Raw genomic sequence first — 12893 nt, forward strand, 5'->3', positions numbered from 1 at the left:
CTTGTTGCTTAGAAGTGGTCAGAGAAGTTAGGGAAAAAGCTAAGTGCTAGAAAACAAAGAGAGCTAAGTTCTAGCCTCAACTTGAGCAGTATTTTACTGTTAGAAGCTTGGACAAGTTACTTCAATTTCTCAAAGCACTTTGTATATTTTTTCCATCTGTAAAAAGAAGATAAAAATCATTGCGCTTCTTAGGCCATGCTGTTGTTGTGAAGCAATAGATGTAGAACAAATGTGCAGCATTAACAGCGCTCTGCAACTGTATCATTGTGTTTACCATTATTATGAATATTTATGAATAGCGTCCTGTCAACTATCATCACTGAGGACAGGGGATTTTGCCATCAACTTATTTCTCTCTTTTCTGAAGCTACTTGTTCCTCTCTTTTCTGAAACTGTTCCCAGCCGGTTTCGGTGGCCATCTGAGCTCAAGTTCTTATCCGCCAGAGACAATTAGACAGATTCAGAAAATACAAATGTTTGCTTTGTGTCCAGGTGCAGGTTGCTTCCTCACTGGGACATGTGGAGTGCTATTGAGTTCTAAAGAAACTATCAGTATCATGGAGTGCTGCGCTTAGGCTCCTTCTCTTCCTGTTCTTCTTGGGTTTTTTTTTTTGCTTCATCTCAGTATTTATTCTAATTTGCTTTTTGTATGGCTCCTGATGTCTCCTTCCCCTTTTTTTTGTGTACCTCTTTGTCTAATCTGATAACACTATTATCACTTACCTGCACGTATGTCAGCAGGCTATATTTATTCTGTTAAAAAATCAGAATGGAATGAACTATATAAAGCTGCAAGTTTCAGCTTTCATTGTTAAAAATAGGAGTCAAATCAATACGGCTGCTAAAAAGTATGGCTGAAGTCTTATGTTAAACTGAGCAGATGTTTTACAATTGCAACCCTATTTAATGATAGATTCTTTGCAGCCATGTTGCCCCATAGTTAATTTGCATTCATACAATGGTTTATTACCTACAAATATAACTCTGTTTTTTTAGCATTTTGAATACCATACATAAAGCCATTGTAGCACTCATGTAATGCTATTGTAACCACAATATCATTATCAACACAATCTATTTAAATATGTCAATATAGTAACAGCTGGAAATTGGTGGAGTACCAGCATCTAGGATTAAACTCTGGCCAAACAGTGACCTGACCTGAAGGTTGATTGTTCTAAAATTAATAGCAGTATAACTCAAAATAAATATTTTGGACCACTCAAGTTTTGCAACATGAAATTTGTGCTTGCTCTTCATTATGCTTCTGAATATGCCATTTAAATTAGTATTATACTATTTTTCCTAGATGGGCAATTAGGAATCTTGAAAGTTCTAAGCAAAATCCAACAAAGATGTTCTTTTGCTGCCGTGTTCCTGAAAAGTCAACGTCTCAATTTTTGCGCACACTGTAATGGTATGAAAACCTGTTGCTATCTTTGAATATATTGTTGATATATTAAAGGAGATATTTCCTTATCACCTCCATTTTTTTTTTTTTGGTAATTTTATGGCTGCACTCGTAACATATGGAAATTCCTGGGCCAAGAACTGAGTCCGAGCCAGAGTTGCAACCCACTCCACAGCTGCAGCAATACCAGATCTTTAACCCACTGCGCCAGGCCAGGAATCAAACCCACACCTCTGCAGAGACCCAAGCTGCTACAGTCAGATTCTTAACCCATTGCACCACAGAAGGAACTCCTCATCACCTTCTATTAAGGTTTATTCTTCATATAATAATACCCTTGGACCTGACTGTAATAGTAATAAATTACTTACACTGTATAGTCACATAAGTACACTCAGTGCATTAGAGAAAGCCAACAGTTGCAAAGTAGAAGCACATTACCATGCTTAGTAATCTTTGAGACACAGCTACATTCAACCAAGATCTTAGCAAAAATGCAGAAAGTAACAAAAATGTTCTCAGAAAAAAAGATGTGTCCAAGCATGTTTGGAGTAATTTGGATCTGTTTTCATGGAAGGTTCATGTTTCCAAATCCTTTGTTTGCTCCCATCCTGAAAGTTTGAACAAACATTTATTGCTCTTTAAATGTCTAGAGTTTAACAGAATGAACTTCTCTCACTTTACTGTCTAAGGCACCATGCTGACTGCCAAGCACTCACCCGCAAGGACACCTAAAATATGCACACACTAGCATCTGGGCGAGATTTAGCAATCCCCATGGTGACACATCACAAATGCTAGTGAAAGAAGAAATGCTCACTTTTGTGGGTTCCAAGCATCTACTCCAGTCTAAACACAGGCTGTTTCCTTTAAACCACCCTCAACAACCTCCCCACAACTGCTTCTGGCCACAAAACAGCCGCCACTTGCAGGATGGGGAGAGCAAAAATGGAAACAATCTGTTTTTGCAAGCACTTTTCCAGCGAACTTCTGCTTTGAGACCTTAATGCCACCATCCAAGTATCAGCTGCCGTGGCTGTCTCTGGACTTGGAGGTGGGGGATGCATTGATCTTTATTTGAACAACAGAACTGCAGAAACTTAAATCCCAGTCCCTCGAATTGAGCCACTGCTTGAATTAAAGTCAGAGTATGCAGTCAATTTTTAAATTACAGAAACACAGGATCTGTTACATTCAACTCACTTTCTTTCAAGAGGGCCTGTTACCTTTAGCTTTAAAGTGTTTTAAGTTAAAAAAGAAACACCACTTGAGGGACCCAAGTTCAGAATGATAATTAAGGTGATTCTAGATTAGACTTCTTCGAAGCATGTGCCAGATGATTTTATAGGCCACACTTAGCAGATGAACAGTCTTTTCATCTTAACTCATTCTGTACTGGAAGGCAGCAATTTTAAAGAAAGAAAAAAAAAATGATTTGACGCAAGAGTTTATTTAAGGATACATTTGATAGGTGGATCATTGATGCAGATAATAAAAAACAATGAATTTTCACAAAGAAAAATAAAACACTGTTTGTATTACATTATTGCCAATTTTCCCTCTTAGTTATATTTGTTTTAGTGAGTTGATTGAAACCTGAAAGGTAGTATTCTTGTAAATAAAACAAGTGCATCTTTTTAAATAGTAAAATCCAGCACTTTATTTCCCATATTTAATATGACCTTTCACAGATTACATGTTTATCTGACATGCTTGGTTTTCTGCATTCTGTATCATCATGTCAGGGTTAGCAGTAATTGAATAATATATGTCCTCAGTGGTGGGCAAATACAAGCTGGTTGTTTCTGAGAACTGCCAAATATAATGCATCTTATCTTTGCTCAAGCCTTATGGAATTAATATTCAATTAGTTTAGAAGATTTGATGCAAAAAAATATAAATCCTGTCCAAGCTCTATTTGTCTAAATTTAGGGTTTTTTTGAATGCCATTTTGTATGTGCATAATGTAAAATACCATGTTTATTAAGTCTGTTAATTAATTTCAGCATAGTAATAATTCAGCTCAATTTGTGTATAATGGAGCTCTGTATTGCCATCATCATTCTTTTTCTTTTTGGGCCACATGATCCTTAACCTGCTGTGCCACCAGGGAACTCCCATTATCATTTTTTAAATGTCAGAAAAAGAACTAGAACTGCTAGGCTCACTGCGATGGGGTCAGTATGTACCTGGGTTTACCTCTGCCACTCTCCTCTAACCCCTAGTGTCCTTCAACACCACTCTATCCCCAATTCTTGGTTTCCAAGTATACGGGAGTTCCAGTGTCATTTTAAAAATAAGAAACAAGATCTGTTCCTTCAGGAGTTTATAATGTAACTGAGAGTCAACACATCATTATATAGCAGAGAACATGAGTTAAAAAGGATAATGTGCTGTAAGTCATGCATAAGAGTGAAAGGTGTGAGAAGTAAGCCTGACAGTGGATCAGGAAACCTTCCTGAAAGAGAGTCTACTACAGAGAAGTGAGAAATGTATGTGAGTTAATGGAGGGGAGTGGAAGAGGGCTTTTGGTGTCTATGATTCAGTCAACGAATCAGAGACAAAATATCGTGGCAGTTGACTACAAACTCGAAATCGATCACCCTTTAATTTACATAGCATGTTATAATTTACAGAGTACTTTTACCTACATTATCTCATTTGTTTTTCACCAGGATTGCATGATATTAAAAGGGGGGAGTGTTAGTAATAAACCCCACAAGGTAAATAAAGGGTTTGTGGAATATAGAAGTTTGGGGCCAACCTTGAGTTTCTACGGTAAAAAAAAAATGTGACAGGGCTAGAATCAAATAATCAAATATTTGGTCATCTAACTCAGCATTCTCTCCAGCAGGGTGCATGCCCACCCTCTCAGTTTGCCAAAATCTCTTCCAGATTTTCAGAGGAGGTTCTTTCCTTCTTGGTCAGACCCTTTTATCAGGGACCCATGAAAGCATTGTTCAGGGTCCACACAGAGGTGTATGCCACTAAAAAAAAAAAAAAAAAAAAAAAAAAAAAAAAAAAAAAAAAAAAAAAGCCTTTCTGTGTTGATTTTCTGGTAAAGAATAGTTCATGATCAAGGAACCCTTTGGTGATGTCTGTAATCTCTAAATCCAAGTCCAAAATCATTTGTATTTCTTCTGTGTCCACTTTTAGAGTAGATGCCATTGGTTTGTGGCAGCTCCCTCAGAGCTTTACTTCATGCTTTAAACCCCAGAAGTTCTCTCTGAGCCCATCAGTCAGGATGTTTTCCCCTAGGTAAATCCTAACCAGCTCAGACCAGACCTTCAGGAACGGTCTAAGGAAAAGGTTTCTTTCTTTTCTGAAATTCTCAAATGTTTATTGTCTTTTCACTAATATACCTGTTAGTCTTCATGCCCCTTGAGAAGATTGTCAAAGTCTTCTGCTTCTTTTATATTCTCCACAGCAGGGAGCTCAGAGACATTTAGAACATCTTTTTCCATTAATGAATTTTGGTCACTGATTCTATCACAACAAAATGAAATAGTATGGCTATAGTGCGAGAGTTTCATAGTAAAATTAAATTCATAATTAAAATGACCATCATAAAATATGATTTGTTATCATGGATTTAATAGGATTTTTTGTATATTCAAGGTTCTGCTTTTTAAACCCCTTCTTTTATTTTGTTTTTATCTTTTCAGACAGCGGCACTGTTTAATTTGTTTCAGTTAACTGCATAAAATTGGAGCTAACCTGTTTTGAGCTGAAAACAACTATAGCTATCCCTTTGGTTTTACCAATTCAATTGGACTTATGAATTTCCTGATCCATTTCTGATGAAATAATATGAATCTGTAATATAGATTCTAAAGAAACTAAAAGAGTGTTTTGTGTGCCTGAGGGAAGCTGTAGCAGTGTACCAATTAATACTACCCTTCCAGAATCTTTCTGGGAGTTACATATTGCACAGGCCAATTGAATCATGAAATTAAACTGAAAATAATTCAAGTCACACAGATCATGAGATGATACTGTCTAGGATCACCCATTCCTCTTCATTAATTTCTTGCAAAAGTAAACAGTTTTATTACCTTGTGCCCCAGCATTCGTGCACGATTGTAACTAGTTCCAAATTTTTTACGAAAGTTAGATATTAGATTGTGATTCTTTATAATGAAATTTCATTCATCACTGAGCCAGTGTTAAATTTCTAGTGTTTCATGTGCTATTTTAAGCTTGGGTAAAATTTCTGCCATCTCTATGAGTTTCAGCAAATGAACAAACCACGAGTCTGTACTTTTCCACTATATTATTTTAAGCTTAATGTTATTAGAAGCTATTGTGCTTGGAGACAAAGGCAATCATGTTCTGAAGGCAATAGGAAATTGAGAAAGTAGTTTAATAAACAGATGCTTCCTTTGCCTTTTTAAAGAAAATCATATTTATTGGAGCAGCTTTCTCTATATAATACAATCTGCATGTTTAAAAGGCAATCATTTCTCCCAGTTTATTCTCTTAAATGAAATCACAACTGCTCATAGAAGTATTCCCCTGCCTCGCCCCATCTCATCACTCTGATGTGTGGAGCTGGACTGAGAAGAGGGAATGAAATTCCAGAAGTGCTTGGGATTTAGAAGAGCAACTGGAGTTTTAAATAGCTCTCTTGTTTTTCTTTTTAGAATTTTTACAAGAGCAAACTACAGGGGGCAGCAAATATTAACAGGCTCTCAGGATCATGCTGAACCTTGGAATTAGAGGACTGGGCTGCTCAAATTCTCTTTGATGGAAATGCCCAACTTTAACAAGAAACATACCATTTTCTCATTGCTTTAGCTTCAAAAATACGTAAGGGTTAAATCTATAAGGCTTTTTTCCCCATCCATCTTTACACAGTGAACTGAAGTCCAGAGGAGGCTGTCACATTTCAACAGGGTTCTCTGTCTTCTTTAAATTCCACAATTGAGTATGATGTGCTGAAGTGACATGGATTAAACACCTTGGGATCATCTGAGCATTAAAGTGGGGAGAGTGTCACAGGAATTGCACACATACAGGGCAAGCAGTGTGCTACAAAGGACATTTTAGTCTCTACAGTGTTTACTCAAAGTGAGTTGAGTGTTATTGAACTTTCCTGAAACATCTCCTGCACTGTTTGAAGGATTCATCACCCGAGAGACAGTTACCAACACTTGGTATATTTAAAATCAAACACTCTATCCCTGAATTCCCCAAATAAAACTCACAGTCTGTTCTTAATAAAATGGAGAAAGTGAGCACACATTACCTATTAATAGTGTTGAGCTTGACTTATGCTTTTATTTGGAGGACCAAAGAGAGGGAAAATACCAGACTCTCGTCCAAGGGCTTTGATCTTCTGTCCTGGTGCAGCCTAGAAAATAAGAGAAGTTTGGTGTGGTCTATTCTCTCTTTTCTGGGAAAGTGTAAAAAGCAGAGAAGGGAGCATTATCATTATTTCATCTACCTCAAACCCTGTGTTTTAAAATATCAACAGCTACTAGATGGTTCCAAAGTTCCTTAACTATTGATGTAGTTACTGACTTAGGGTAAGGACAATGCACAAGACTTAAAGGAAGAAGCTGAATCTGTTTCCAAAGTAAAAAGTGAAAATGCCAAGCTTTTGACAACATCCACACAAGAGGACAACCCTGAACTGACATAAGAAGTGAGGACACTGAATTCATGTGTTGGTTCTGCTTTGGCAGATCTGCTGTGATCTCTGGCCTCGGATACCTCATTGTCTATCAGTGCTATTTCATATCTGTAATTCTTCATATAATTGGCTTTTTTTTTCTTTAGGGCCGCACCTACAGCATGTGGAAGCTCCCATGCTAGGGGTCGAATCAGACCTGCTGCTGCCAGCCTACACCACAACGAGGGCAATGCCAGATCCCACCCTTGTCTGCCACCTACACCACAGCTAGAGGCAACGCCAGATCTTTAACCCCCTGAGCGAGGCCTGGGATCAAACCCACATCCTCACGGGCACTAGTCAGGTTCTTAACTCACTGAACCACAAAGGGAACTCCCTTAATTGGCTTTTGTGTTTCCTTTTTTCAAAATGAAATATTGCAAGTAAACAGCAAGACACAGGATGTATCATTAAAGACACCTGAGAACCCATCAACTCAGAGTAAGTAAATGTTAATTTGCCATATCATCCTCAGATTTGTTCTTTTTCAAACAGCATTTTTACACATTTTATTTCAGTAGAACATACAATCAGAAAAGTAAACAGGAAATATACAGCTCAATGACTTTTCATAAACTAAAAACACCTGTATAACCAGAAACCAAATAAAGAAAGAAGACATTACAGCACACAAAAGACATGTTATGTATACCTCTTATATTCTCCAGCTGCCCCCATCTCCCACCCTGGGAAGTCTATTATCCTGATTCCTTCAAGGATACATTGGCTTTGCTTTTTTTTAAAAATACATCATATAGTATTCTTTGGTATCTTGTTTCACTTCCCCAACCTCGTGTTTGTGAGATTCATCCAGACACTTCCTTGTCGTTGTAGGTCATTTATTCTTGTGCAACATGGTATTCTTTGTGTGCATACCTCTGAATTATTTTACAAAATAAAATACAGGATACAATAAGTTTAAGGGGTGAATACTTTCTGTCTACTGTTTTTTACTTATTCTTCATGTGTAGTTTTACCCATTTATACATGTCTTTCTACAGCTTTCTTTTTGCTCTCAATATCATGCTACAGATGTGTTTCTACTTTGATAAACGCATGCTTAGTCCATTTGCACTTTTGTGTAGTGATCCACTGAATATACCACATTTAAAAATCTCTATCCTGGAGTTCCCATTGTGGCTGCATCGGTTAAGAAGCTGACATAGTGTCCATGAGGATGTGGCTTCCACCCCTTGCCTTGTTCACTGGGTAAAGATACAAAGTTGCCCCAAGCAGTGGCATAGGCCAAGGATACAGTTCCAATCCTATGTTGCTATGGCTGTGGTGTAGGCTGCCAGCTGCAGCTCTGATTCGCCCCCTAGCCTGGGAACTTCCATATGCTACAGGTGCAGCCCTGAAAGAAAAAAAAAAAATCTATATCCTGTTGATGGCTACTTAGATTCTATCCTCCCTGTGCACATGCATGGTGCACACCTGGAAACATAATCACTAGTCAGAGAGTATGCACACTTCCCATTTACCACATGGTGCCTAAGTGCTCCTAGAGCATGTGTGGTAGACAACTATAAGGGCCCCCAGTGCTCCCCACATGCCAACACTTGGAATGTTCAGATTTCTTTGTGGCTTTTTGTGGTTTGTTGTGTTTTGCCAGTTTGCTAAGGGTGGAATTGCATGCCCTTGATTACTGGTAATATTGAGCATTGCGGTCATTTCTTGGTCACCTACTATCTGTTTTTCCACAGGCCTTTCTGTCCCCCACATTCAGCCCCCTTCTCCACTCTCCTTGCAGATCTTGCAGATGACGATGCAGATTTTTATCCCCTTATCTCTCCTGGAATTAACAAAAAGGGACTGTAGTCCAATACAACGTTGGACTACAAGTGCTCTTCTGTCCACTTATTCTCCTTATGATTCCCCTCGTGTTTCACTACATGTGGACTCTGCTAATCTGCTAAATTATCAGTGGTACCTTTTTTTTTAATTTTTTAATTTTTTCTATTATAGTTGCTTTACATTGTTCTATCAGTTTCTGCTGCACAGCAAAGTGACCGTCATACATATATATATACACACACATTGTATATCTATACATACATATATACATTGTATGTATATACATATATATTTATGTACATACATATATATACACACACATTCTTTTTCTAAAAATATCCTCCATCATGTTCCATTAAAAGTGACTAGATATAGTTCCCTGTGCTATAAAAAATATGGAATGCTTCACAAATTTGTGTATCATCTTTGTGCGGGGGCCACGCTCATCTTCTCTGCATAGTTCCAATTTTAGTGTATGTGCTGCCAAAGCGAGCACTCAATGATACCTTAATTTCCACGACTCACTTCAAAGTCCTCATCTTATTTCATTTCTATGGACCCCCATGCCTGTACCCTTCTCTCATTTACTGAATACTTCTTTGTCTGTCCATTACCCTGGATCTTTGTGTATCTACTACCTGGTAAAATTCTCCCCTCCACCCAACTTCAGAACTAGTGGTTCTTTTTCTGAGCTCCTTGCCAGTACTATATATATACAAACTATTTTTCTATAGGTAGATGATAGATGATAGATAAATAGAATAATATATATAGATATATACAAATTCAACCTTTGTATCATAATTACAATTGACTATGATAATAGAGATTCTGAAGGATTTACATTTCTGCATCCCCAGTGCCTCATGGAGAATATTGGCATGTTTGTGGGATGAATCAGTAAATTAGACAAACATTTTTCCAGGGTCTCTTTCAGTTCTAAGACACTGATTCATAGACTACAGTGATAAGTAGTCCCACTCTGCCTTTATCACCCATTTGCACAAATTGTCCTTCCCCTGCTGGAAAAGTCATGTGCCAGAACCCAAGGGTTTCTGCACTGGTTCAAACAAAATTCCTGCCATAAACTGAGAATCTGCCTGGCACCCTGGTTAGAGGAGATAGTGACATTGAGTCTCTCCTGCTCTTAGGTCAGGGGCCAGCAGAGAAGCAGACAAAGCCCACTGCGGAATTCATTTCTTCACTTCCTTTCCCTAAAACCTATTCACTGAGCAAAGGGAAATGGGAAGTGAGGGAGAGGAAAGGGGAAAGTATGTAAATCAATAATAATAAGAAAAAATTCTCCCAAAGGAATGTTAAGAAAGTGATGACAGGAGTTCCTTGGTGATTGAGTGGGTTAAGGATCTGGTATCATCACTGCTGTGGTTCTGGTTACTGCTTGGTGTGGGTTCGGTTCCTGGCCGGGAACTTCCATAGGTCATGGATGAAGCTACAAAAAGAAGAAGGGGAAGGAGAAGAAGAAGAAGCAGAAGAAGGAGAAGAAATTAATGAATGATGACAATTCAAGGGGTTTTTTGTGGGTTTTTAGCCCACACAGAGGAGCAAGAATAAAATTAAGTCTATGAGACATAGACTTTCATTTAGATCACCTAACTCTGCCCAACTCTAAGACTGCTAGGTCTGGAGGTAGTTGCTGTCACAAAGTAACGCTCTGTTCTTTCAAGTGGGTCCTAGACCTCTGTGATCATTACTAATAAACGTATTCAAGGTCTTACTCCTGGAAAAAAGCACCATTAATCTGTTACTTGGCCCAGTCTTGCCCTATATGGTGTATGAACATATCCTGCTTCTCTCAATACATATGAGTAGCAGGGGGCAGAATTCAGGCCATTGTGTGGCTTTCCTACTAAGGAGAAATTGCTTTTTTCCAGAATCATCACTTGCTAATTTTGAATTAAATTATATGCTGCTAATTTGTGCATGTAACAAATGGCTCTTTCATGTATTAGCATTGTTTTGTAAGTACTGCATTTTTCTGTGTGTGTTACAAAATGCATACCTTAAAAAAAGGAAATGTTACGGAGTTCCTGTTGTGGCACAGCAGAAATGAATCTGACTAGTATCCATGAGGATGTGGGTTCGATCCCTGGCTTCCCTCAGTAGGTTAAGGATATGGAGCTGCTGTGAGCTGTGGTGTAGGTCGCAGACACAGCTTAGATCCCACGTTGCTATGGCTGTGGCGCAGGCCAGCAGCTGCAGCTCTGATTCCACCCCTAGCCTGCGAACCTCCATATGCCATGGGTGAAACCCTAAAAAAAGCAAAAAAAAAAAAAAAAGGAAATGTTAAATTGATCCAAAGTGCAGAGAGTCTAGGAGAGGTGTACAGTACCCCTCTCTGTTCAAATATAAGGGCTAATTAGTTTTCCAGAGAACTTTGTTCCTTTTTTTTTTTTTTTTTTTTTTTTTTTTTTTTTTTTGTCTTTTTAGGGCTGTGCCTACGGCATATGGAAATTTCCAGGCTAGGGTCAAATCAGAGCTACAGCTGCCAGCCTACGCCACAATCACAGTCACAGCAATGCCAGATCCGAGCTGCGTCTGCGTCTGACCTACATGACAGCTCGTGGCAACTCCGGATTCTTAACCCACTGAGTGAGGCCAGGGGTCAAACCTGAGTCCTCATGGATACTAGTTGGATTCATTACCACTGAGCCACAATTGGAATTCCTTGATCCTCATTCTTAAAGCAATAAATTTCCCTTCAAAAAACCCTATGATATATTTATACTTTAAAATAATAAATGTCATGCCATCAGTAATCCTAAAATGCTGCTGAACCTAGTCTATGACTGAAAAGGTCTCTTTAGCTCATTTTCTTTTTTTCCTTTTTTATTTATTTATTTATTTTTTTTGGTCTTCTGAGGGCCGCACCTGTGACATATGGAGGTTCCCAGGCTAGGGGTCCAATCGGAGCTGTTGCCTCCGACCTAGGCCAAAGCCACAGCAACGCCAGATCTGAGCTGCGTCTGTGACCTACACCACAGCTCACGGCAATGCCAGATCCTTAATCCATTGTAGCTCATTTTCTCATTGAGACAAGCAGCTATAGAATGTGACCTCCTCACTCCCACGTTTTTGCCTGCTTTTACAAAGAAATAAATGAAAATAGGCAACTATAATAGCATTTTGCCTCCTAGAGCCCAATGTTCCTGGAGAAACTGCTGCACTATATCAATAGTGGATAAGTTATCTGCTTGCCTACAGGGAGACAGGATTCTCATTTAAAAAAAAAAAAGAGAGAGAGAGAGAGAGAAGTCAAATGTAGCACAAAATGGGGTTGGAGATAGCTCTAGGAATACAGATCTTTAAGGGCATCTGAAAATAGGTGCCTAATAAGTACATGAAAATAAAGACCTGTCCATGCAAAAGGCCTAAGGCACCCTTCATTTTATACTCATTTTTAACCATCCTGTCACACTGATTTGGCCCTGATCGGGAGGTGAGTCCTGTCTAGTGGGGGCTCTGTATCATTTGTGAGATCTAGGTAGAAGAAGTGTTGAAGGAAAACACTTGGAATTTATGAAAGTTGACAAGATCTTTGCCAGAGATCTATGACTTCTTCGGCTTGGGTATATCTACGTAGGAATGGGAAATGGGAAGAAGTAAGGCCTCCTACTTCCTGGCATATTAAACCTAGAAAAGGAACAGTTTCTTGATCTAGGTAATGTTACCCTTCTGTATGTTTCTTTCTAAATCCATTTTATTTGAAATGCAATGCCTGTCTTTTATTGTGGCCTGTGATAAAGGGCATGCATGTGAGGTTAGATATTTCTATTTTTCTGATCAGAATATTCTATGAAATATGTATTTTTTAATCATGCATCCAATTCAAATATGGTCATGGAATTAGATTGGTTGACCACTTCATATAATATTGGTTACTATGTGGAGCCAGGGACCAGGTTAGAAGCTGAGTGAGGAAGACAAATGCATTATGCACTAGAATCTCTTTCTTTCATTCTCTTTCTCATCCTCTCTCCTTCATCTCCTATTTCT

General features: G+C 38.5%; 1 non-coding gene across 1 annotated transcript; it reads right to left on the reverse strand.

The window, feature by feature from the left end:
* Window positions 1–9268: 9268 nt before the first annotated feature.
* LOC146407026 (U6 spliceosomal RNA) lies at window positions 9269–9375 on the reverse strand. The gene has a single exon (XR_014833985.1). It is a non-coding gene; the product is annotated as a U6 spliceosomal RNA (small nuclear RNA).
* Between the last annotated feature and the right edge of the window lie 3518 nt (window positions 9376–12893).

This window comes from Sus scrofa, chromosome 1 (genome assembly GCF_054392235.1).
Source record: "Sus scrofa isolate SSC_HxYL_T2T_F1_AM1 chromosome 1, Sscrofa_HxYL_maternal_Yorkshire_Landrace_v2.0, whole genome shotgun sequence".
NCBI lineage: Eukaryota > Metazoa > Chordata > Mammalia > Artiodactyla > Suidae > Sus > Sus scrofa.